The sequence below is a fragment of the Canis lupus genome, chromosome 17 (assembly GCF_048164855.1).
Source record: "Canis lupus baileyi chromosome 17, mCanLup2.hap1, whole genome shotgun sequence".
In the NCBI taxonomy this organism is placed as follows: Eukaryota; Metazoa; Chordata; class Mammalia; order Carnivora; family Canidae; genus Canis; species Canis lupus.
In genome coordinates, this window is record NC_132854.1 from 44,101,345 (window position 1) to 44,128,925 (window position 27,581).

Here is a 27,581-nt window from a genome sequence, read left to right on the forward strand (position 1 = left end):
TTATCTGCCTTTGGCTCAGGTCATGACCCCAGAGTCTTGAGATCGAGCCCCATGTTGGGCTCCTTGCTCAGTGGGGAGTCAGCTTCTCCCTCTGCCTGTTCCTCCTCCCGCTCGTTCTCTCTCTCTCTCTCAAATAAATAAAATCTTTTAAAAAATAATAAAGTAACATAAATAAAATAGTAAATAAATAATAAAATCAACCACTGTAGAGATATTTCTAAGTACTTCTTTAAAAAGCCCTAGTGTCAGAGGAGAACCCAGGCAGTAACCTCTTTAACATCAGCCACAGCAACTCATTCTAGATATATCTCCTGAGGCAAAGGAAACAAAAGCAAAAATGAACTATTGGGACTTCATCAAGATAAAAAGCTTCTATACAGTGAAGGAAACAGCAAAACCGAAAGGCAACCTATGGAATGGGAGAAGATAGTTGCAAATGACATAAAGGATAAAAGGCTAGTTTCTAAAATATATAACAAACTTATCAAACACAACACCCAAAGGAATGCAAAAACACTAATTCAAAGGGATGCATGCACCCCTACGTTTATAGCAGCACTGTATACAATAGCCAAATTATAGAAAAATCAGTGTCCACTGATTGACGAGTGAATAAGGAAGAGCTTGTATACATACATGGAATATTACACAGCCACAATTAAAGAATGAAATCCTGCCATTTGCAATGACATGGATGGAGCTTAAGAGTATTATACTAAGCAAAACAAGTTAGAAAAAACAAATACTATATGACTTTATTCATTTGTGGAATTTAAGAAACAAAACAAACTAGCAAACATGCAAAAAAGAGAAAGAGAGAGGTGAACCAAGAAACAGACTTAACTGTAGAGAACAAATTAATGGTTGCCAGAGGGGGGGGGATGGGTGAAATAAGTGTTAAGGATTAAGGAGGACACTTGTTGTTGATGACTGGGTATGGTATGCAAGTGTTGAATCACTATATTGTACACCTCGAACTAATGGTACCCTGTACGTTAACTAACTGGAATTTAAACAGAAACTTTTAAAAATAAATAAATAAATAAATAAATAAATAAATAAATAAATAACTCTAGCATCCTGAAATTCTTCACATACCCTAAGAATTAGATTTATAACTGTTATTCTGGAAGATGACTTAGATCTAAACAGATAATAGAACCTTTTAGTTCTCTGAGAGTCACAAATGGTTATAGCTCAGACAAGGTCTCTAGATTATGGCCTAGAATAAAGTACTTGGTCTTTAGGTATTTATATTTCAAAAGGAATGAAGCCCCAGAACTCTCTAGATTAAAAAAAGCAGAGGGATTATAGTAACCTATGAAAGGGTTGGGGTTAGGGCTCAGGCGTCCCTTGCATTTCCTTTCAGGAGAACAGGACACCTGCCTCTTTCCTTCTACAAGTGGGGAAAAAAAAAAAAAAAACATGTTTTACCTTTCACCTATGGAATATCTAGATATTTGTGTAGGAAAATCTCCACTGGCTCTTATCACTTCACCTGGGGATAGGGCAAAAAGGGAACCAATTGACTTATTTTCATCATGAAGTGATAAATAAGAGATCTATCCCTGATCCAGAATGCCTCCTGGATGCATTCAGAATAAAAATGATAAAAATGAATATTATGGGCAGCCCTGGTGGCTCAGCGGTTTAGCACCGCCTGCAGCCCAGGGTGTGATCCTGAAGACCCAGGATCGAGTCCCACGTCAGGCTCCCTGCATGGAGTCTGCTTCTCCCTCTGCCTATGTCTCTGCCTCTCTCTCTCTCCTCTCTGTGTATTCTCATGAATAAATAAATAAAATCTTTTAAAAAATGAATATTATAAACCCCATAATCACCAAAGTATCAATAATAAATTCAGGGATCCAGAAGCTAAAACACCACAAAACTGGAGACTAGACATTGAGACACTTTTGAAACAAAACCCTACATCATCTTAACCTTGACTGCCAGAAGAAAAAATCATCTGGAACAGAAATTTGGCTTCTGACTCATGTTCATTACCCAAATGTCATATGAAGAAATCCAAATTGTAAAATGAATTGGCATTCAGGATTCCAGCTACCAGGCAGCCTAAAAACACAATTTTTGTTCTTTTTTCTTTCATACCACAGAACACATGAATGAATGTTGAGTATGCATGTATATACAGACACTTGGTAAAACTGTATTGTTATAAGATAATGAATCAACAGAACCAGGAGTTGGTTCTTTGAAAGAATTAATAAGATAGATAAACCATTAGCCAGCCTTATTAAAAAGAAGAGAGAGAAGACTCAAATTAATAAAATTAATTAATAAAATCAGAATGAGAAAGGAGAGATCACTACCAACACCAAGGAAATACAAACGATTTTAAAAACATATTATGAACAGCTATACGCCAATAAGTTAGGCAATCTAGAAAATGGACGCATTCCTAGAAAGCCACAAACTACCAAAACTGGATCAGGAAGAAATAGAAAACCTGAACAGGCCAATAACCAGGGAGGAAATTGAAGCAGTCATCAAAAACCTCCCAAAACACAAGAGTCCAGGGCCAGATGGCTTCCCTGGGGAATTCTATCAAACGTTTAAAGAAGAAACCATACCTATTCTACTAAAGCTGTTTGGAAAGATAGAAAGAGATGGAGTATTTCCAAATTCGTTCTATGAGGCCAGCATCACCTTAATTCCAAAACCAGACAAAGACCCCACCAAAAAGGAGAATTACAGACCAATATCCCTGATGAACATGGATGCAAAAATTCTCAACAAGATACTGGCCAATAGGATCCAACAGCACATTAAGAAAATTATTCACCATGACCAAGTAGGATTTATCCCCGGGACACAAGGCTGGTTCAACACCCGTAAAACAATCAATGTGATTCATCATATCAGCAAGAGAAAAACCAAGAACCATATGATCCTCTCATTAGATGCAGAGAAAGCATTTGACAAAATACAGCATCCATTTCTGATCAAAACTCTTCAGAGTGTAGGGATAGAGGGAACATTCCTCAACATCTTAAAAGCCATCTACGAAAAGCCCACAGCAAATATCATTCCCAATGGGGAAGCACTTGGAGCCTTTCCCCTCAGATCAGGAACAAGACAGGGATGTCCACTCTCACCACTGCTATTCAACATAGTACTGGAAGTCCTAGACCCAGCAATCAGACAACAAAAAGACATTAAAGGCATTCAAATTGGCAAAGAAGTAGTCAAACTCTCCCTCTTCGCCGATGACATGATACTCTACATAGAAAACCCAAAAGCCTCCACCCCAAGATTGCTAGAACTCATACAGCAATTTGGTAGCGTGGCAGGATACAAAATCAATGTCCAGAAATCAGTGACATTTCTATACACTAACAATGAGACTGAAGAAAGAGAAATTAAGGAGTCAAACCCATTTACAATTGCACCCAAAAGCATAAGATACCTAGGAATAAACCTAACCAAAGATGTAAAGGATCTATACCCTCAAAACTATAGAACACTTCTGAAAGAAATTGAGGAAGACACAAAGAGATGGAAAAATATTCCATGCTCATGGATTGGCAGAATTAATATTGTGAAAATGTCAATGTTACCCAGGGCAATGTACACGTTTAATGCAATCCCTATCAAAATACCATGGACTTTCTTCAGAGAGTTAGAACAAATTATTTTAAGATTTGTGTGGAATCAGAAAAGCCCCGAATAGCCAGGGGTATTTTAAAAAAGAAAACCATATCTAGGGGCATCACAATGCCAGATTTCAGGTTGTACTACAAAGCTGTGGTCATCAAGACAGTGTGGTACTGGCACAAAAACAGACACATAGATCAGTGGAACAGAATAGAGAATCCAGAAGTGGACCCTGAACTTTATGGTCAACTAATATTCGATAAAGGAGGAAAGACTATCCATTGGAAGAAAGAGAGTCTAGTCTCTTCAATAAATGGTGCTGGGAAAATTGGACATCCACATGCAGAAGAATGAAACTAGACCACTCTCTTGCACCATACACAAAGATAAACTCAAAATGGATGAAAGATCTAAATGTGAGACAAGATTCCATCAAAATCCTAGAGGAGAACACAGGCAACACCCTTTTTGAACTCGGCCACAGTAACTTCTTGCAAGATACATCCATGAAGGCAAAAGAAACAAAAGCAAAAATGAACTATTGGGACTTCATCAAGATAAGAAGCTTTTGCACAGCAAAGGATACAGTCAACAAAACTCAAAGACAACCTACAGAATGGGAGAAGATATTTGCAAATGACATATCAGATAAAGGGCTAGTTTCCAAGATCTATAAAGAACTTATTAAACTCAACACCAAAGAAACAAACAATCCAATCATGAAATGGGCAAAAGACATGAAGAGAAATCTCACAGAGAAAGACATAGACATGGCCAACATGCATATGAGAAAATGCTCTGCATCACTTGCCATCAGGGAAATACAAATCAAAACCACCATGAGATACCACCTCACACCAGTGAGAATGCGGAAAATTAACAAGGCAGGAAACCACAAATGTTGGAGAGGATGTGGAGAAAAGGGAACCCTCTTACACTGTTGGTGGGAATGTGAACTGGTGCAGCCACTCTGGAAAACTTGTGGAGGTTCCTCAAAGAGTTAAAAATAGACCTGCCCTACGACCCAGCAATTGCACTGTTGGGGATTTACCCCGAAGATACAGATGCAATGAAACGCTGGGACACCTGCACCCCGATGTTTATAGCAGCAATGGCCACGATAGCCAAACTGTGGAAGGAGCCTCGGTGTCCATCGAAAGATGAGTGGATAAAGATGTGGTTTATGTATACAATGGAATATTACTCAGCCATTAGAAACGACAAATACCCACCATTTGCTTCAACGTGGATGGAACTGGAGGGTATTATGCTGAGTGAAGTAAGTCAGTCGGAGAAGGACAAACATTATATGTTCTCATTCATTTGGGGAATATAAATAATAGTGAAAGGGAAAATAAGGGAAGGGAGAAGAAATGTGTGGGAAATATCAGAAAGGGAGACAGAACGTAAAGACTGCTAACTCTGGGAAACGAACTAGGGGTGGTGGAAGGGGAGGAGGGCGGGGGGTGGGAGTGAATGGGTGACGGGCACTGGGGGTTATTCTGTATGTTGGTAAATTGAACACCAATAAAAAATAAATAAAAAAAAAGAAAAATCAAATAGGTTCTTGTGTTTTATAGGATCTGAAAATACTGTCAAAGTAAGTGGAAGATATTTGAGCAGCTACAATAGGGGAAGGACTTGTTAGCTACTTCAAGTTGAAATTTTTCAATGGCTCCTTTAGAAGTTGAGAAAAAAATGTTCTTCTATTCTGGAAGATATAAATTATGTATATTTTAATGTATTTATAAACCTGAGAAAAAATGATATTCAGAGTATAATCACTGCCCACGTAAATCCTATATTACATAGAAACATTACCATCCTCCAACCATGGGTACACATAGAATGTTCCAAGTAGAAATAAAGATCTTTAAACATATTTTCCCTTTCCATATTCTTATCTTTATATATTTGTTAATATCTTTAAATATTTGTATACTATGAATTTTTCTGCAACCAAAGGACAGGGGAAATACCTCATCTAGATTTCCTGTAAGAAACATATGTAAGAGATGCTATAATAAGGAAAGGGAAAAAAATGAAATAGCAAAGTATGTCAGGAAAATGGGGGGGGGACAACAGAAAATTCATTAACAGCAATAAAGAATAGACATTTAATTAATGGAATCTAGGGCCCATTTAAGAAAACATCCAGGATTTTTTTTAATAAGATACTCCCATAACATTCTGAAAAGTAGACTGTTAAAGTTCTAAGATTTGAATGTGTGAAGCAAATTTTGAAGAGGATTTAATGCTTTCACGGAGAAATAAGAGTGGATTTATGGAAGAAAGCAGAGATGTGACCACAAACATAGCCAGGAAAAGAGAACACATTTGAGCTAGAGCTCTAGAATCACACTCCAAGACAATTTCCTCTCTTCTTCCCTCCCATTCTATCCACTGAGCACCAACAAATAAAATTTTCTACAATTCATTTTTTCTTTAGTCCAAATAACAATATCTCAAGTGTTAACTGCTGTAGGAACATGGATTATGCCTAGACTTGAAACTCTTTAGGTAGTATGTAGAAGAGAGGTCGGAGGTTCAATCTCAGGGGTCCAAGAGTAAAATAAACCTCCAACACCACCTTTCACTCCTACGTCTAAGGAAAAGAAAGATATGGTAGTCAAGCAATGAATTAAAACAAATAGCATAAATTTTGATAGATTTTATTTTCAAATTTTAAATCACTGGATAAATTATTTTAAGCTTTAAATTGATTTTCTTCAAATGCAAGAAAAAACAGAGAAGAGTCTGTTGTTCTGTCACAAATGACAGCTTGCAAGTGCAGCACATCTTGAAACCAGTAAAAATGTCAGATTTCAGTAAAATATGTTGATGATTTTCAAAAGAAGTATCTTGAGCATTTGGCTTCCTTCAGTCCTCCAGTTAAAGGGTAAGAAAGAAAATATTAAAAGCTAGTCTCTTGGTCAAAACAGTATAAAGCAACTTTACATGGTTGTTAACATTTTCTGCCTTCTTAGAAAACATAATTTCTGAGGTAGTAAAATTAATCTTCTCACTATCACTTTCTCAAGAATTCCAAGTAAGTAATTTTCAGACTGCACAGTCAGATTTATGGAAAAACTGACTATTTTCTTTTTTTATTTTTTCAAACTATTTTCATTAGCAATTAGAAGTCATCATAATCATAGCTATGTCCAGATTAAATGTGCACATTTGGATGACAACCATGATATTAAGTTACTATGTCACCTTTGCCAGTGTTACCATGGCAATATCACAATTAAAATTATCCAAGTTAAAACTAATAACCTCAATATGCAATTAACTAACAGTGTGCAAATGTAAGAGAATGTCCTGATTGAGAAAACTGAAAAAATGTACAGACATTTTGTCCCTCTTTTTTCCTTCTTCTTCCAGGAAAAAGGGACAAAGAGTAAAATGTAGAGAAAAGGGAAATTACTGATCATTGTTAAGCATTCTTTCAGTAAACACTTTATGATCTGCTATAAACAAACTTTAGAGCAACTCTCTTTGTCACTCCTTCCCTTATGTTCCCGTTTGATTCACTGTCGATATCTTCTTTGGTTCTGAATAGAAGTTGGCCTTGGTTAAGCACTCCTTCATATTATTTTCCACATTCCTTATCTCTCCCTCTCCCATTTATAAATGAGGTTCCAATGCTGGCCTCTAGCGTGGGAAGGAGTACTAGCATCACAAGTGGGATGACAGAAATAAGAACAGTTTCCTTACTGTAAGCATCGTCACATTTACTGTCTTAGTTGGATCCCACCTTACAGGAGATCCTCACACAAGAATGTAAGTCCAAGTATTTTAACTGCACAAGAGAGCTCACAAAATATATATGAAGAATCAGGGAAAGTGAAATAAACCATAAAATGGACGTGAAAGATCATGTTTCTAATAAGGACAATTGGGGCTCAATTTCATGATGAACCCTCTGAGATACGGTGTGAATATACCTCAGAATCAGCCTACTCAGCCATGTAGAAAGCTAAATCATTTCTGTTCTGATTCCATCACCCTTTGGTGAGGATGGCCTCTGCCATATGATCTTTTCTCTCCCACTTGACTGTGCCTGTATGTAGCCCCCAGCAAGGCCCCTCTCTGCTAGAGAAAATCCTATGGCACAGAAGAAAGACATGCATAGGCCCTTGTCATAAGCAGCCATCAGATTGTCAATAACTTCAGATAAACTCAAGTGAACCAACGAAATATGGAGCAGACATTAGTGGGGTCAGCTCTTTATTTGATATAAGACTCCAAGCCAGATTCTAGAATGAAAATAGTTAGCAAGACAAACATTGAAACCTCATGAAATTCAAGGAATTTATAATAGCAAGCAAGTCCAAAATTCTGAAAAACCAACAAATTGATTACATTTGGTACATTTATGTAACACCTGACATTGTGTCTTATCCCGGTAATTTTTCAGCTTAAAGGAACCATGCTGCTCCTGCTTCTCTTCCCCACCAAGCTACACAGAAATTCCATACTGTTATTCCACAACCCACCCAGCCCTTTATACTTCATGATTCTATAAACCACCTGAACTCTATCTGGGAAAAGAGACTGTCTCTGTGCTTTATGTTATAGAATTGTTCTATAACAATTGTTACAATTGTCCTGTAACAACCACCAATTTCTCAGTCCTCAGCCCAAGGTGGAACAGCAATGAACAGAAATAAAACTTTCCCTGTAGTCTATTTCACTGCCTAAAATTTTGTTATTTAGGCAGTGAAATAGACTGTTGGGGAGTTACTATAGCTCCTTTTTGATAATAATCTCTTACGCTCTGATTCCTTAAAGACTCAGGATTTCCACAAACTGAAAGTCCATTTAAACACACAAATCAAAAGTGTATTATCAGTAACTCAGATGCTCCCTAAAGCCTCCTCCTAGTATCTTTTCAACCTATAAGTATCCACATTCCTGACATTTGTCACTGCAAATTAACTTTGCCTGCTTTTGAGTATAATACAAATGGAATCAAATAGTACACACGGTTCTACGTGGGGCCCTTCTTCAATATAATACACATTATTGTAGGTAGCAATAGATAATTCTTTATAACTTTCAGATAGTCTATTTTATAAATTCACCACAATATATTTCTTCTATAGTTGTGGATATTTGTTTTATTACTAATTCTTAGCTACTGGAAATAGTGCTTCTACAAGAATTATTGTGTATTTGGTAGATGCATGTATGCATTGCTCTTATACACGTGCATAAAAGTGCAATGCCGGACCAAAGGTTGTATGTATTTGTTAGATTTTTTTGGATACTATTAAAACTTTTACAAAGTGATTTTATCAGTTTTATTTCTCAATTGTTTGCTTCCATACTTAGTTTCTGCTAAATACTATTATATTTGGTTTCTTTATATCGACCTTGCTAGATCCACATATCCATTTTAATAGAACATCAGACAAATATTTTGGACTTGCTATATACACAATCATTTTAATAGCAAATGCTTATAATTTATTTCTGCTATTCTAATTCTTAGTTTTTTAAATCTCATTTCACTTGCTAGGACAACCAATTTAATATTGGATAAAAAAGGTGAATAAAAATTGTTTTAACAAGCAATTTGAATCAATACTGACTTTGGAATAAAGCATTCGATATTTTATTATTAAATACATTGCTTGCTGAAAGATTTTTGTAGCTACTCATCAAAAGGAGATTGACTTTTTTCCGAGTGCTCTGAGCACTTATTTTGGTCATAAATTGCGGTTAAATTTTATCAGATGCTGGTTTTGTATCTACGGAGACTATTATTTTCCTAAGGCTGTCACAACAAATTCCCACAAACTCTGTGGCTTAAAACAATAGAAGATTCCTTTCTCTCAGTTCTGGAGACTGGAAAGTCCTCAAAAAGCAGTGTCCTCAGGGCTGTACAATGGCTCTGAAGGAGAATCCTCCCCTGCCAATTCCAGGTCCTGGGGGCTTCAGACATTTTTTTACTTTGTGGCTTTATAACTCCAGTCTGCCTCCTTCTTCACATGATCTTCCCCTCTGTGTATCTATTATGTATCTCCTCTTCCATGTGTTTTATAAGAATGCATGTGATTGGATTCAGAGCCCACCTAGATAATCCAGGATAAATTCTTCCTCTCAAGATCCTAAACTTAATCACACATTTAGCCATATCACCTGAAATTCACAGATTCCATGAACTTTACATGGATACCTTTTAGATGACATTTTTTGGCCTCCAAAAATTCATATGACTTGTCTCTTTTTTTTTATATGGTGAATTCTATTGTTTTATATTTTTAATGTTAAACTAACCCTGCAATTCAAGGATGAATCCAACTTGATCATGATACATTATACCTTTTATGTATTGTTGGATTTGATTAGTAATATATTGTTTAGTTTGTATTACACCTGTATTCGTGAAAGATATGCTGTAATCTTAGAATTTTTTTGTCCAGTTTGGTTATAAAACTTTTACAGGCATCATTAAAATGAGTTTGCAGTGTTCTTCCCTTTCATACAATATATCTGGGAGAGTTGTTTAAAGTTTTATGTTAATATTTCTTTGAATGTTTGGGCGTATTTGATAAATTTATTTAATCCTGGAAGGTTATCTGTATGAAGATATTCATTATACATTTGATATATTTAGTACTCACCAGATTTTCATCTTATGTCATTTGTGTTTTTTTCTAGGAAGTCACTGCTCTAGGTTCCATCCAGGCTAGGTCTTTCACATATATTTTCATGTCAGAAATCTTGCTAAAAGAGCTGCTCTTTTCTAGGATGTACACTTCTCATGGTGATGAGAGGGAATGTAAAATGTCAAAAGAAACCATAAAAGCATATTTAAAGCCTCTGCTTGAATGGAGTAAAAGTCCTATCCATGCTCATTTAATTGGTCAGTGCAAGGAATATCCGTAGCTCAACATCACTGAAGTGAGAAATATAACATTCTTATGAAGTAGGGAGGAAAATGAAAATTTGCTGAAAAATATTATACTCTAACCACCATTCTTTTAATATACCTATTTTTAATAAGTAATAATTTTAATATTTCTTTATACTTTTAGTTTGTCTCTTATAAACAGCATAACATATTTTTTCATCTCTAGTCTAAAATCATGTATTTTAATTAAAGCATTTATTTCATCAAATGACAAAGCTTATATGTTATGTTACAAAAATTATACCATGTACAAGATTGGGCAGAACTATGACTTTACTTTAGACGTCCTAAGTATTTACCAGAATTGTTAATGAAATTATAGGTCCTTTAAATTTTGGGGTGTTAAATTACTGGCAATGTAGTTGATGCAAATTTTTACTGCAGCTTGATTTAATTATAATGTATATAGAACAAGTCACATATTCTCAGGAAATAGTTTGATGGATTTGACAAATTTATACAATGTTGCAACAATACCAAAATCAGTTTTTAGAATACGTTCCATACAAAAAAAAAATATGTTCCTTTACGCCATTGGTCAGCTATCCTTTTGTATAGATGAACATATTCAAATGGCTAACATTTTGTTACAGTTTCTCTATCTTTACAAGGAATACTGGACTTAATTATTCTTTTAATGTCTTTGGCTAAGTGTATCAGAATAATAACTTTCCCATTAAAGTAAGTTGAAAAGCATTCCTTTCTCCATTACTATTTGAAAAAAGTTAAGGGAGACTGTTAAAATTTCTTAAGGATTTTTTAAAACAAAAATCACCAATGAGCAATTAGAACAAAATTTTACTTTTTGGGATGAGTTTAATTATTAACTAAGCTAATTAAACATTTAAATTTATTTCACTGATGTAAGATTCTTTACATTTTTTCATTTCTTGATGCAGTTGTTTTTCACAAAATTTGTCCATTTCATTTAAATTGCCATGGTAATTAGCATAAAATTATTTATCATACTTCCTTATTATCATCTTAACATCTGTAGGTCATATACTGAGATCCTAGCTTTTATTCTGGAATTGATATTTCTTAAAATTGATCATTTACCCAAAGTTTTATCTAATATTGATGTTTTTAATACAATCTTTGGTTTTATTGGTTTTTGTTGCTTTTATATATTGCTTTATCCTCTTCTTTTTCATCATTTTCTGCTCAGATCTTTTTAATTTCTTTCTTTCTGTCTGCTTACATTAGGATTTAATATGCTCTTCTTTTTCTAACTTTCTCATAGTGGAATATAGAAAAATAACTTTAAGTCACTGTTATTAAGCTCCCTAGGCTCACCTTGTCCCATAAATACTAGAAAACCATTAAATAATTCTAAATACCCAGAAATTGACCTCAAGGTGGCAGAACAAACTACACAACTAAAGACCACATTAAAGAAGATAGAAAGGGGAGTGATGTGGTTTGGGAGATATATGAATCATGGCCACTGTGGTGGGGAGAGGGCTGCAGTCACAGAGAAGGTTGAGAGACACAGTAACCCGGGGGGCGGGGGGAGTGTATGGGGTATATGAATCCCCACAGCAACTGGCTTGGAAAGTAAGAGGAGATGAATTTCATGGCTTCTGGCAGCCAAAGGGCTAAGTCTGAAGTTTTAGAGGTCAGCAGGCTTGGCTGGGGTAGAGCCCAGAGAACATTGCTTTGCACGTGGAGGGAAGGCAGGCAAACAACCTGCAAACATACAGCTCAGAAACATCAATCAGAATAGTGTCTGGGCACACAGTGGAGAGGTTAGTTGCTCATTTTGGAGCACATCACAGAGAGGCAGCATTCACGGAAAAACCACTCTGGGAACAAAGTAATGACAGGTACCATATCCCTCCACCACCCATCAGTGAAAGCACAGAGCCACCTGCAGGAAGCAATGTAGTGTCCATAGTGGCTACCTAACTTGCTCATCAAGACTGGTCCCACTTCCTCCAGTGCTCCAGTAGAACTGCCCTTTGGTGTCTTGCTTGCCTCAGTCCCAGCACTGAGGCACAGAAGACCAGCCCAAACCCCTGCTCACAACATGTATCCCTACTCAGAAGTTTTGAAAGCCTAGTATCCTGCAGCAAATGATAAGTCTCACTTCATAAGCAGACCACAGCACACATAGTTAAAATGTACCACATTTGGGCCAAGGACCAAACACTGCCCACAAGAAGGAAAAACAGCCACTGCAGATGATTGGCCTAAAGGATAAAGAAGCCAGGAAGAAACTACCAGAAGAATTAGGCCCTGAAGAACAGGGGACAGTACACTGAAGGGTGCAATAGGATTTCTTCTTCATAAGACTATACCCTCAAGAAAAGGAAATGGAGCTGACTGTCCTAACACAGAAAAACAGGCACAGAGACTTAGACAAAATGAGAAGACAGAGAAATTTATCCCAAATGAAAGAATAGGACAAGGCATGGCTAGAGATCTAGGTGAAACAGATACAAGTAACATGGCTAATGGAGAATTTAAGGCAAATAATCATAAGGATACTTACTGGACTTAAGAAAATTATAGAAGATATAAGTGAGACATTTAATACAAAGATAAGGAATAATGTAGCAGAGATAAAGGGCTCAATAAATGAAATGAGAAACACACTTTACAGAATGGGCAGTAGGCTGAAAGAAGTAGAGGAATGAATTAATGACCTAGAAGACAGAATAATGGAAAGAAATCAAGCTGAACAAAAGAGAGAAAAAAGAATTATGCAAAATGGGAATAGATTTCGGGAACTCAGTGACTCCATCCAATAATTTGTATTATATGAGTCCCAGAAAAAGAATAGAGAGAAAAGTGGCCAGAAATTTTATTTGAAGAAATAATAGCTGAAAACTTCCCTAGTCTGGTAAAGGAAACAGATATGCAGACCCAGGATACACAGCGAACCCCCAGCAAAATCAACAAAAGCAGATCCACACAAAGACATATTGTAATTGGCAAAATATAGTGATAAAGAAAAAATTTTAAAAGCAGCAAGACAGAAGAACACAGTAACATATAAGGGAAACCTGATAAGGCTAGCAGGAGATTTTTTTAAGCAGAAGCTTTCTAGGCCAGAAAGAAATGGCATGATATATTCAAGGCACTAAATATGAAAATGAATTTGCAGCCCAGAATACTCTAGCCATGAAGGTATCATTCAGAGTAGAAGGAGAGATACAGTTTTCCAAACAAAAACTAAAGGATTTCATGACCATTAAACCAGCTCTGTAAGAAATATTAAAGGGGATATGTGAGTTGAAAGGAGGACCAAAAATGACAATATTAAGGTAGGAAACACAAAAAGAATATTTCTGTAAAAAAAATCAAAGAATTTACAAAACAATATGATGTAATCATGACAACATATACCTAAAATGTGGGGAGGAAGGGGTGAAGAATGAGTTTAAATTTAACCATGAACAAATATAAACTGCTATATGCAGAAGAAGTTATACACAAATCTAATGGTAACCTTATATCAAAAGCCACTAGTAAATATGCAAAGAATGAAGAGAAAGAAATCCAAATACATGACTAAAGAAAATCAGCAAACCATGAAAGAGAAAGACAGGAAAAGATCAGAGAAAATCTCCAGAAACAATAAGAAAACAAGTAATAAAATGGCATGAAATACACTTACATCAATAATTACTTTGAACATAAATGGACCAAATACTCCAATCAAAAGACATAGGATGTTAGAATGGGTAAAAATAATAATAATAATAATAAAACTCATCTACATGCTGCCAACAAAAGACTCACTTTAGACCTAAAGACACCAGCAGATTGAAAGTGAGGAGATGGAGAAATATCTACCATGCAAATATATGTTCTCATTCATTTGGGGAATATAAATAATAGTGAAAGGGAATATAAGGGAAGGGGGAAGAAATGTGTGGGAAATATCAGAAAGGGAGACAGAACGTAAAGACTGCTAACTCTGGGAAACGAACTAGGGGTGGTGGAAGGGGAGGAGGGCGGGGGGTGGGAGTGAATGGGTGACGGGCACTGGGGGTTATTCTGTATGTTAGTAAATTGAACACCAATAAAAAATAAATTAAAAAAACAAAAACAAAAACAAAAGAAAGCTAGAATAGCAATACTTATTTGGATAAAATAGAATTTAGAACAAAGACTATAATAAGAGACAAGGAAGGACACTATATAATAGTAAAAGAAACAATCTAAGAATATATAACAATTGTAAAAGCTTATGCACCCAAGATAGGAGCACGCAATTACATAAAACCGTTAACAACGTACATCAAGGAACTAAAAGAAATCAATAGAACACATCAAAGAAACTAGGACCTGGGTCTTTTAAAAAAAATCATAAATAAAATCAATAAGTAATCAATAAAATTGATAAACCCCTAGCCAGATTTATCAAAAAAAAATAATAACAGAAAGGACTCAAATAAAATCACAAAGAGAGGAGAAATAACAACCAACACCACAGAAACACAAGCTATTATAAGAGAATATTATGTAAAACTATATGCCAATGAATTGGACAACCTAGAAGAAATGTATAAATACCTAGAAACATGGAAACTACCAAAACTGAAGTAGGAAGAAATAGAAATTTTGAGCATAAACAGAAAAAAAAAAAAACTGAATCGGTAAACAAAAAATCCCAACAAAGTTCCAGGAACAGATGGGTTCACAGGCAAATTCTATCATTTAAAGAGGAATTAATAGCTATTCCAAAAAAATAGAATAATAAAGTAAACTTCCAAATTCATTCAATGAGGCCAGCACCACCCTGATACCAATATCAGATAAAGACATCAGTAAAATGATGAAAAGTAAAAAAGAGAACTATAGGACAGTATCTCTGATGAACACAGATGTAAAAATTCTCAAATTCCAAACAAAATACTAGCAAACTGAATCCAACAATACATAAAAAAAAATCATTCATCATGATCAAGTGAAACTTACTTCTGAATTGCAAGGGTGGTTCAATAATCACAAATCAGTCAACATAAAACATCATATAAATAAGAGAAAGGATAAGAATCACATGATCAGGGGATCCCTGGGTGGCTCAGTGATTTAGTGCCTGCCTTGGGCACAGGGTGTGATCCTGGAGACCCGGGATCGAGACCCATATCAGGCTCCCTGCATGGAGCCCGCTTCTCCCTCTGCTTGTGTCTCTGCCTCTCTGTCTCTGTGTTTCTCATGAATAAATAAATAAAATCTTAAAAAAAAGAATCACATGATCATTTTAATAGAGGCAGAAAAGTATTTGACAAAGTATAATATTCATTCATAATAAAAATGCTCAACAAAGTAGATTTAGAGGAAACATACCTCAACATAATAATGATCAAATATGAAAAACCCACGGGTAATATCATCCTTAATGGGAAAATACTGAGAGCATTTCCTCTAAGGTCAGGAACAAGGCAAGGATGTCCACTCTCATCACTTTTATTCAACACAGTACTGGAAGTCCTGGTCATGGCAATAGACAACAAAAAGAAATAAAAGGCATCCAAATTGGTAAGGAAAAATTAAACTTTAACATTTGCAGATAATATGATACTCTACATAGAAAACCCAAAAGATTCCACCAAAAACCTGCTAGAACCAATAAAAAAGTTCAGTAAGGTTACGGTATACAAAATTAATGTACAGAAATCTGTCATTATAATAAAATAATAATCAAGCAGCAGAAAGAGAAATTAAGAAAACAGCTCATTTACAGTTGCACCAAAAATAATAAGATATCTAGGAATAAACCTAACCTGTACTTTGAAAACTATAAAATGCTGTTGAGAGGACTTGAAGGTGACACAAAGAAATGGAAAGATATTCAATACTCATGGAGTGGAAGAACAAATATTATTAAAATGTCAATACTATGCAAAGCAATCTATACTTTTAACACAACCCCTATCAAAATACCAACAGAATTTTTCACAGAACACTATTAGTAGAAATGCTAACTGCTACAGCTGCTGTGGAAAATAGCATGGAATTTCCTCAAAAATGTTAAAAATAGAACTACCCTGTAATCTATCAATCGTACTACTGAGTACCCAAAGAATATAAAAACACTAAAGTGATACATGCACCCCTATGTTTATAGCAGCATATAGCTAAATTATGGAAACAGCCCAGGTGTCCATCGCTTGATGAATGGATAAAGAAGATGTGTTCTGTGCATGTGTGTATGTGTGTGTGCATTGACAAATTATAATTGGTGGTGTTCTTCCTTTCCCATAGATCCCTGTTATCATCTACTGTCATTTTAAATCAGACGGACATATTCCTTGAGAATTCCATATAACACAAGGCTCATAAAACTGAATTATTTCAGTTTTATTTATCTGTAAGTATGTTCATTTAATTTTATTTTTGAAGGATAGTTTCACTGGATAAAGAATTCTTGGATAGTAGCTTTATTCATTTGTTTCTTTTGCTTTTTACTTTCCCAGCACTTTCAATTTGGCATTCAGTAGTCTTTATACGTTTTGGATTTTTTTTGGTCATAATTCAGACATTTATTGTTGTTTCCCAATAAAGGATCTGTCATTTTTCTCTTTTGCTTCTTCCATGATTTGCTCTTTATACTTTGCTGCCATCAATTTTATATATACACATATATAAATAATATAAATACAAATAAAATATATTTATAAATATGTATATGTATATATTTAAATATATAAATATATAAATATAATATATTATATTATATAATATATAAACATATAATCCATGTACTATATACTATATATAATGTATATAATTTTAGATGTGATATAGTATATATCATTAATATATATTAATTTAACATATTAAATAACATATTAATATATGTTATTTAACATATATATTTTGTTTGTGATTACCCTACTTGGGTTACTTGAGCTTCTGGGATATATAATTAATGATTTTCTCTCATTTGATAAATTTGTCATTAGCTTTTCAAATATTTGACTTCTCCTGGCTCTTCCAAGATTCCATTTTAATATGTGACAGAGTTCATTCAGAGCACATGATAGGTCTAGGTCAGCCAAAACAAATCTGCATATCCTTGTTCACAAAAATCTCCGTTTTTCTGGCATCTACTTAAATTTTCAGGCTCATTTTGCTACAAAGTACCTTTTCCTATTTTTTTACAACATAGCTTTACTGAATGTATTTTTTAAACCTGTTATATCTTTTTTCACCTTCTAATCTTTGAAAGAGCTACTACCTCTTTATAAAATATTCCTCTCTACCTTTCTTCACTAAAATAATAAGTATTTATCTTTCATGTGTCATTTTAATTATTCATTTCTCCAGTGAAGCCATATTTGCCTATAAAACCATCCAAAGTAAAAGAAACCCAAAATTTCAAAGTTCATTCTAACTTATGAAAAAAAAAGATATACTTGTGCATTCATAGAATGTCCATGTTTTCGAAAATGCCCAAGAGCTCAAATTTAGATTCCTAGTGCTTAAATAAGGAATACTAGCTCAAAATTTTTGAAAGAAATAAAAGTACTTTGTAAAAGTCCTCTGTCACATTGACTTTGCTAGTTTTTGTTTTCTGAATTAAAAACCATATAACTAAACCAAGATGATTTGTTATTGAGATTTTTGTGACATTTCAGGGACAAGATGCTAATAGACCACCATGATACTGCCATTTTGATTCAGCATTGAAGATGTTCAACTTAGGATTCCTGTTTCTAAGTAAATGTGTTCTACCAGAATTGCTGACATTTAAAAATACCAGTGTAGGGATACAGTGGCCACAAAAGAGGTTTCGGTCATTTTGAAAAGTTTTACAGAAAAGCATGTTGACATAAACGTGTGAACTACATTCCATATGAAAGATATAATCATATTGTAGTGTAAAGGTCTTGGAAGAGAATATGGAAATAGATTATTATCAGAAAACCAGCACATAAACACATAAATAGCTAGCAAAGGGATCACCTGTAGAAATGTAGAATGATGTAACTCCAATGACTAACAAAATGAAATTCTTTGCCAATTTTTTTGACTCTGCGATTACTGTATATTAAGCAACTGTTCCTTCACTGAAAGCCATATTTCATATCTGAAATACCTCTTAAGGTTTATCTAAATTTTAAGTTTAAGTATAAAAAAGTGACTGCTATACAATGAAATACTTAATATTAGTGTTCTATAATACATTTTTCCAATATATAAAACTGCATTTAAATTTTTCTACATCAGGGATGCCTGAGTGGCTAAATTGTTGAGTGTCTTCCTTTGGCTATGGTCTTGATCCCAGGGTTTCAGGATCAAGTCACACACCAGTCTCCTCCCCACCAGGAGCCTGCTTCTCCATGTCTCTGACTCTCTCTCTGTATCTCTCATGAATAAATAAATAAAATCTTTAAAAATAAATTTTCTACATCATTATTTTCACTGTATTATATCAAACATAAATCTGAGTATAAAATAACAAAAAATTAATTATCATGAGCTATCACAGTCCAAAGCAATATCTAATGGTGTAACTAGAAATGCTTGATGATGCTACATGGAATGCTTCTCAACCTTTGTATTTCAGTTAAATGAAGCTCTTCTCACCAATCAGGAAGCTAGCTTGCCTATTGAAAGAAGAGGAAGTGTATATCCACTTGACATTCTGACATTGACACTATGTGTATGAGATAACTGCCAAATTGAGAGTAAATCCAGGAACACAGTCACATGAACAAAGGGAAAATCACCCTCTACCAATAAACAAGTAATGTTTGCCGTTTGTCAGGATCATTACCAAAATTAAACTTGCTTTATTAGTACAAATGGTAAAAAATATAGTTAAGCTGTGAACACATGGTTGAGCAGAAATGGAGACTGTGGACCTTGATATTGATAAAAATATCTTTTTGCCAAACAGATGTGCAAGACATGAAAAAAAAAAACAGCTGCTAAGCAAAACAGGGAAAAGAAAAATTGTGGTCAGAAAATAAAATGAATTTTAAATTAGACATATTTTCAGTACTTCTTGAAAAGATAGTAGACATAAAACAGTGCCAGACACTAACTCCATGTCTTTTAAAGTTTACATTATATACTTTAAGTAAGTTCTATAGTAAAGAGAGCATAATAAAAATTCCATAATAATGGTTCAGTTTTTTTTAAAAAATATTTTTGTTGGTTTCATAAAATTCTGAATTAAGGAATCTCCTAGGTATTATATTGAGATCTCAAACCCAGATTCTTTAATACAGATAAGGAAAGGGCTCTAAAGGATCTTATTCCATTAAGCCTTGATTCTTCTTTTTAGTATGTCAAATATTAAAATGTCTTAAAAATCCCATATAATGTTGACACTAATATTTCAACTTTTTTTTTTTTTTTTTTTTTTTTTTTTAAATTTTTTTTTTTTTTTTTTTTTTTTTTTATTTATGATAGGCACACAGTGAGAGAGAGAGAGGCAGAGACACAGGCAGAGGGAGAAGCAGGCTCCATACACCGGGAGCCTGACGTGGGATTTGATCCTGGGTCTCCAGGATCGCGCCCTGGGCCAAAGGCAGGCGCTAAACCGCTGCGCCACACAGGGATCCCATATTTCAACTTTATGACACATTTTTAATGCCTTCAAAATTTCATTGCCTCCATTTGAAGAGAAGTGCTTGCAAACTTTGCACCTGTTAAAATATCTGATATTTATGAAAATTTTGTCTTCAAAATTTTACATTCATTAAATAACTTATACAGTGTTAAACACTGTTAGTGAAGAGATTATATTAAGACACAGACTAAAAATCTTAGCATACTCAATTAAAGTTAGCATACTTCTTAACTAAACTTAACTAAAAAGTTAGCATACTTCTACAAAAGATCTGTATCTCTATCACTTTAGCTTAGAGAAAACATTTTCAGCTATAAATACTGAATAGTTCAAAGACTAACACTACACTCTCCATATGTAAAAGGTTTTTTCACACGAATTATTCATGGGCCAACTAGAAGTTACATGTAATTTTTAATAGTGTGAAAGGGTAGATTGGCAATATTCTATCTTTCCTATCAGAAGCGGGCTTTCCATGAACATCATTTTATTTGTATAAAAATTATTCTTGGGGATTCCTGGGTGGCTCAGCAGTTTAGCACCTGTCTTCAGCCCAGGGCGTGATCCTGGAGTCCTGGGATTGAGTCCCACATCGGGCTTCCTGCATGGAGCCTGCTTCTCCCTCTGCCTGTATCTCTGCCTCTCTCTCTCTGTGTGTGTGTCTATCATGAATAAATAAATAAAATCTTTTTTAAAAAATTATTCTTACTAGCCATATCTTATTATGAAATATAATTAAAGGAAATACCAGGAGAAACAGAAACACTAGTGTCAAATCCTCCCCCTCTTTTTTAACTACTTTACTGAGGTATGCTTGTCATACACAAAGTTGTACATGTTTAGTGTATACAACTTAATGAAATTGGAGATAATTATATATACATGAAACCATCACCACAATCTAAGCCATAAACATATCTATCACTTCCAAAAGCTTCCTTCTGCCCTCTTAATTATTATTACTGTCTTATTTTATAAAGACACTTAACATAATATCTATCAAAAGTCTTAGAAGCAGAGAGCAAAATGGTTGTCAGGTGCTAAAGGGAGGGGAAAAGAGTGGTATTAGTCAAATGGTACAAAGTTTTACTTTATGCAAATGAAAAGGTCTAGATATTTACTGCATAGCATACTGCTTATAGTTAATTATATTGAATTGTATACTTAAAATTTTGCTAAATGTATAGATCTTATATTAAGTGTTCTTATGAAATGAGACTACCAATAATCAAGAGGGCAGAAGGAAACATTTGGAGGTGATATGTTTATGGCATAATGCTGCAATGAACATGGGAGTACAGATATTTCTTAGAGATTCTGATTTCAATTCCATTGGATACATATTCAAAAGTGGAATTCCTGCATCACATGATAGTTCTGGTTTAATTTTTTTGAGAAACTTCCAGACCATTTTCCATAGTGGCTTCATTGATTTACATTCTCACGGTGCTCACAGTGCATAAGAGTTTCAATTTCTCCAGATCTTTGCCAAAACTTGTTATCTTCTGTTGTTTTCAATAATAATATCCTAATAGGTGTGAGGTGATATCTCATTATGTTTTAGATTTGCATGTATTTCCCCGATGATTATTGATGTCAACCACCTCTTCAAATGGTTACCAATTGTATGTTTTCTTTGAAGAAATGCATTCCTGTGATTAAAACATGAACAAAGGTGTTTTTTATTTTGTTTTCTTTTGCTTTTGCTATAAGTTTGTAAGAGTTCCTTATATATTTTTACATAAATTTTTATCTGATATGTGATTTGCAAGTATTTTCTCCTTTCCATAGGTTACTTTTTTTTATTTTCCTCATGTTTCCTTGTGCAAAAACATTTTGGTTTGATGTAGTCCCGTTTGTCTATTTTTGCTTTGGTTGATTAATTTAGTGTTATATCAAACCCCATTTTAATACATTTCTTTGAATTAATGATTGCTAAAAGTAGACCAGAAGCAGAAATTTAAATACATTTTGTTTTTTTATGTGTATGATATTCTCATTTATCCCCATTGTATTTTTTCTAAATTTGCTCTTAATCTTATTATTCAAACTTTCTTCCTCTCTATTCCTTTATATACATCACATTTCTTATATTATTAAATATTTACTTTAAATGACTACCCTCTATTCCATGCTAATGAAATCAGTAAAACTTTCAACCTGAATACCTTTGTGTCATTAATATGCACATAATGATTTTTTGCCACATTTTTCCTGATGAGAAATATCAGGTGTTCAATCAATTTAAAAATGATTTTGAATTTTTAAAATTATTTTTGCATAGATACTTTCAGTGATAATTTTTTAAATTTTATTTTTATTTAATTTAGAAAAATACATTAAGTTTCATATCAAGAGATTTATATCATGATTGGTAATTCTGATTTAACAAAACTATATAAGTTTTAGACTAAGAATTGAATCTGAATCTCTAGGTCATTTTTTCAAATAAAAATGCTTAAACTCAGTTTTTAAATTATATTTGTATTTTAGCATCCTTGAACATCAAAAATTAAACCCCCACCTACAGTTCAGCTTTCTATAGTTCTCTTTGATTTGTAAAGCTTTTAAAGCAAACTTTTATTCAGAATGATAGATGAATTCATCATTTCCCTGTATTAGTTTTTCACTAAGTAAAGCTCTATTTTTTTCTTATGTAAAAAGGAATTATAGTTTTCTTCCTTTAGAAAAATCATTTTGTAAAAATCTTACTTCTCTGTCTTCCGCGCACTAAACTATGGATGACATAACAAAGCAATTTAGGGATAATTCTACTCATTCTTAGCAAGTAGATTGTGAGGTCAGTATTTTTATGCTAGTCAGGTCTGCTTTGTGGTTAGTATCTTGGATTGTCACTGCTAGCTAGCTGAATGTTACATGCTGATGGCAGAAATCCAGTGTGACATCTGACAGTGTGGAAAAAAATCACTGAAAATTCTTTACACAAACAAAATGCACCAGTATACCCTTGAACATTTTTTATTTAAATTTCAAAAACACTGTTGGTCTCATTCTATATGTATGTCATTGTGCCAATAACTGAAGAAATGCGAAGAGGAACACCTATTTTTACCTTAAAGGCCTCACATCTCTCTCTAGCTTGCTATTATCTCTGTGAGCCCTCTGAAGAGGGCGGGACAGTCATATTTTATCCATTTGATGGATGAGTAAATTCACACTTCAGAACAAGACTAACCAAAGTTAAATCCAGGAGACGAGTTTTCTCCCCTGAACTATGGAGTAACAGTCTAGACAGAGATAATACATTAATTAAAAGTGCTTAGAAATTTTAGAGCAATATGTCAAAGCAAATGCATATCCGTTAAATTTAACAATTAAAATGGTGTTTATATTCTCCATGCCTTTTTTTCATTTTTCTAGTAATTCTATATATTACTGCATTTTACAAAAGTTTTGGTCTGTACTGAATGGAGATAACCAGTGCTTCACCACAGTTTGAGAAGTGTTGCTCTAGAAAGGTATTAAGTGTAACCAATAGCCTTACCCAGTTGTTCATACCTCTAACATACTCTATAATAATATATGGGTTGTTTCAAAATTAAAAAAAAAAATCCTCTGCCCAACAATAGGAAACCGATATTTACTAGGTCTTCCATGAAGCTTAAATATATGTATTTGCAAAATAAAAAACAAAACTCTTCTAGTAAAAAAAAAAAAAAAAAAAAAGGAAAATAACTTGAACATTTGAATCTAGATTATTGATACTAGGATCACCTAATTCTATTCTACTTAATGCTCCCTAAAAGAGTTTATGATGATCACCACTCAAAATCTCCTCCCTCACAAAGTGAGCTCCTGTGAAGGCTCAAACTGGAGGGATGGTGCTGGCAGATGGAGGTTCCATCAGTGATGATATTGGCAGTCTCCAAGGTAACAGTTACCATGGTGAAGGAACACCTCCAGCAATGGCTAGCATTAGTGTAAGAAAGAAAATGCAGAAAATGTGATTGCTGTTGTGGCTGCTCTGTTGAATGCCTTGTGCAGATCTAGGGAAGCACTGTGGAGCTGCTCCTATCACCTTCCCCTTAATTCTGGCATATTCTTTCACAGCTCTTTGGTTTGCTTTCATAGTAAACCCAAATGAAAAACACCCTAAGCCTGTTTGAATAGTCATACTAGACAATTTTCAATTCATCATCCAGCCTAGTTCAAGTTCCAAGAAAATAATTTGAAAGTCATATCATCTAGAAGCTCTAACAACTTAATACGGAATTTTTACAAGAAGTGGAATCGAATTAGAAATACTAAAGACCTAGCATTTTCGCATAAAATTTTCACTTTATCCAAAAAGTTGTGTGTGTGACTGGGTCCTTCCCAAAGGTTTACTACTGTTTATTTGAATGTGAACATCGCTAGTGAAAGCTTGATGAAAGCAAATGGAATGAAATTATTGCACACCAGAAACCTTTATGATTATAAATTTGAATAAAAATGAGATAAAATGTTGCTTAATCAATTTCTTTTATACTAAATAGGAAAATATAAAATATTCTGAATATTGGAATGGCAACTAAGGATTTAAAGATATTTCCCCAGGGATCCCTGGGTGGCTCAGTGGTTTAGCGCCTGCCTTCAGCCCAGGGCGTGATCCTGAAGACCTGGGATCAAGTCCCACGTCAGGCTCCCTGCATGGAGCCTGCTTCTCCCTCCACCTGTGTCTCTGCCTCTCTCTCTCCTCTCTCTGTCTCTCATGAATGAATAAATAAAATCTTTAAAAAAATATACTTCCCCAGTGTTTAAAATTTATGTGTGTATGATAAAAGAAAACACACAGGCTACTGCTGAATTGTCTCAGCATGAAGGTGCCTCAAAAATTACAGGAAGGTTGAAGAATCTAAGCAACTAGAATAAAAATAGGTAAATTTCTGGCAATTTAGTTGCAGTTATTCTGTTTTTTAAAAGATTCTATTTATGCAAAAAAAAAAAAAAAGATTCTATTTATGTATTTGAGAGAGAGTGAGTGAGAGAGAAAGCATGAGCAGGGGGAAGGGCAGAGGGAAAAGCAGACTCCCCTGCTGAGCAGAGAGCCGGACATGGAACTCCATCCCAGGATCCCAGAATCATGACCTGAGCCAAAGGCAGATGCTTAACCAACTGAGCTATGCAGGTGCCCCTAGTTGCAGTTATTCTAAAAAAGTCTGGTTAGGAAGTCAAGAATAGGCATGTGGAGAATTTTCTTAGGGTATACTCTGAATAGATGATTGGTATCCTATTTCTACTGCAAGCCAGGAAGAAAAAAAAAAAAAAGCTACTGGAATTATGGTGTAAACATAATTTAAGTTCATGCCAAAGCCTTACTAGGTGGCATGCAAAGAGGAATAGGTGGGTCCAGTCAGATGGGCTGGGCACTAAGTATTCTCTTACTTAATCCTTTCATTACACACTTACTGGTAGCTGATATAGACAATAAGTGATAAAAGATTAAAAGGTGGCTATTATAAATTAGTAGTACCAAGAAATTCCCCAAGAAAAAAGAATACCTTGTGGGAATGGGGTCCAAAAGGGAGAGACTGTAACATTCAAAGGACTTTGTCCTGAGGTACACCCCAACCAACATACTGAATTCAAAGTAAAGACAGAGGTTAAGCCTTGGGCTTTTAAACCTCTCCCAAAGTATACCACTTGTGCATTAGATTACATTCCTTCCTCACTATTTGAAGACATATCTCTAAAAATTACTCTTGTCTTTCCTCCACCATCATGTTTTTGTTCCCAGTAGGAACGTTACTGCAAGCATTCAAAATACTGATATTAAAAAAAAAAGACTTTAACAGCATATTCCTCAGCATTTTCAGATCCAATTCTCCTCCCCTTTAGAGCAAAAGTCCTACAGAGTTAGCATCCCTTATGGTAGACAGCAAACATCGTTCCTCTCATTTCCTCTTAAATCTATTCCTCTCTTTTTTTTTTTTTTTTTTGTTTAAGATTTTATTCATTTGAGAGGAGAAAGAAAGAGAGCGAGCACAGGAGCTGGGGGAAGGGCAGCGGGAGAAGGAAAAGCAAACTCCCTGCAGAGCCAGCAGCCAGATGATGCGGGGCTCCATCCCAGGACCCAGAGGTCGCAGGCTGGGTCGCTTAACCATCTAAGCCATTCAGGTGACCCAATTTTACCATTTCAACAATATATTCCCTAGAATGCCAAATCTAATAGTCAGTCCTCAGTCCTTATTTTTGACCAAGCTGCAGCTTCTGGCTGAACTCCTTACTTACTGGTCTCTCCGCAAACTCCCTTGCTGCTACCAATTTTTCTTTTTAATGTTAGAGAGTTCCCAGGTATTAGTCTTTGGTATTCTTTGCTTTTCTGTCTATGCTAACATCCAAGGTAGAAGTCAGCCTCAGAGCTTAAATAAAATGTATACAGTGCCAACATCTAAATGTATACCAACAGACCACACTTCCTTCCCAAATTCCAAATACTTATATCAACTGTTTACTTTATATTTCCAAAGATGTTAATAGACATCTCAAACTTAATATGTCTAAACTGAACATCTGGTTTCCCCAAAACTCCTCATTTTCTAATCTTTCCCAATTCAATTGATAGATATTCCATTGTTCTACTTGCTTCTCTGCTTCTCACACACCTCACATACAACCTACCAGGAAATCCTTAAGTGTATATCCAAAATCTAACTACTCTTCACTGTGTCCATTGCTATCACCTTTGTCTGAGTCACTATCATCTCTTGTCCTATTGGTCTCCTTGCTTCTATTCTCAAACCTTCACAAAAATTTATTTTTGAAACTTAAGTCATTTACATGCATCTTTATCTGTGTTCTCTGTTTAAATCTGCTGTTTTAAAGTCTGCAACCATACTTCATTTCACTCAGAATAAAAGCTAATGTTTTTTTTAAAAAAAGCTGACAGGGTTCTGAATGACCTGTGGTGTCCTGACTTCCTTTCCTAACACGGCTTTACTCTTCTGATACCAGGTGAATCATCATCCCTTTTATTTCATGAATGGGTCAGGCATGGTCCTGCCTGAAGGCCTTTGCTCCAGATTTTTCCTCTGCCTAGCCTAATCTTCCCCTAGATATCCATTCTAAATGTTCCCTCTGCCTGCAACTTCCTTCCTGTAAACAACCACCTGTCAAACTTTTTACTAAACTCAAGTCTCTACTAAAAAGTCCATCTACCTGCATCATCTATAATTGTAACCTATACCAAATCCACATCACTAGCATTACTATGCCAAAAGAAAACAAAATCCAAAACAAGAATTCCAAATTAATAAAAAATATTCTTCAGTAACAGAAACAGTATTTATGGATGAATGTAAAAAGATATTTTCTCTTCTATTAATTTCTATAACAGATCATTTAATATTTAAAGAAAAAAAGGACACCAATGTATTGTGGGCTTTTTAAGATAGGTGGAAATAAAATGAATTAAAATCACAATCAAGATGAGTGTGATAGTTAATTCTATGTGTCAATTTGACTGGCCACAGGGTGCCCAGATTAAATGTTATTTCTGGATAT

The 27,581-nt window shown here is 34.6% G+C and overlaps 1 long non-coding RNA gene across 1 annotated transcript; it reads right to left on the reverse strand.

Annotated features, from left to right (window-relative positions):
• Positions 1-6,313: 6,313 nt before the first annotated feature.
• On the reverse strand, positions 6,314-22,819 carry LOC140608410 (uncharacterized). Its single transcript, XR_012010430.1, has 5 exons — positions 22,791-22,819; positions 21,533-21,730; positions 15,842-15,985; positions 10,251-10,384; positions 6,314-6,501 (listed from the first exon to the last, which is right to left on the reverse strand). It is a non-coding gene; the product is annotated as an uncharacterized lncRNA (long non-coding RNA).
• Between the last annotated feature and the right edge of the window lie 4,762 nt (positions 22,820-27,581).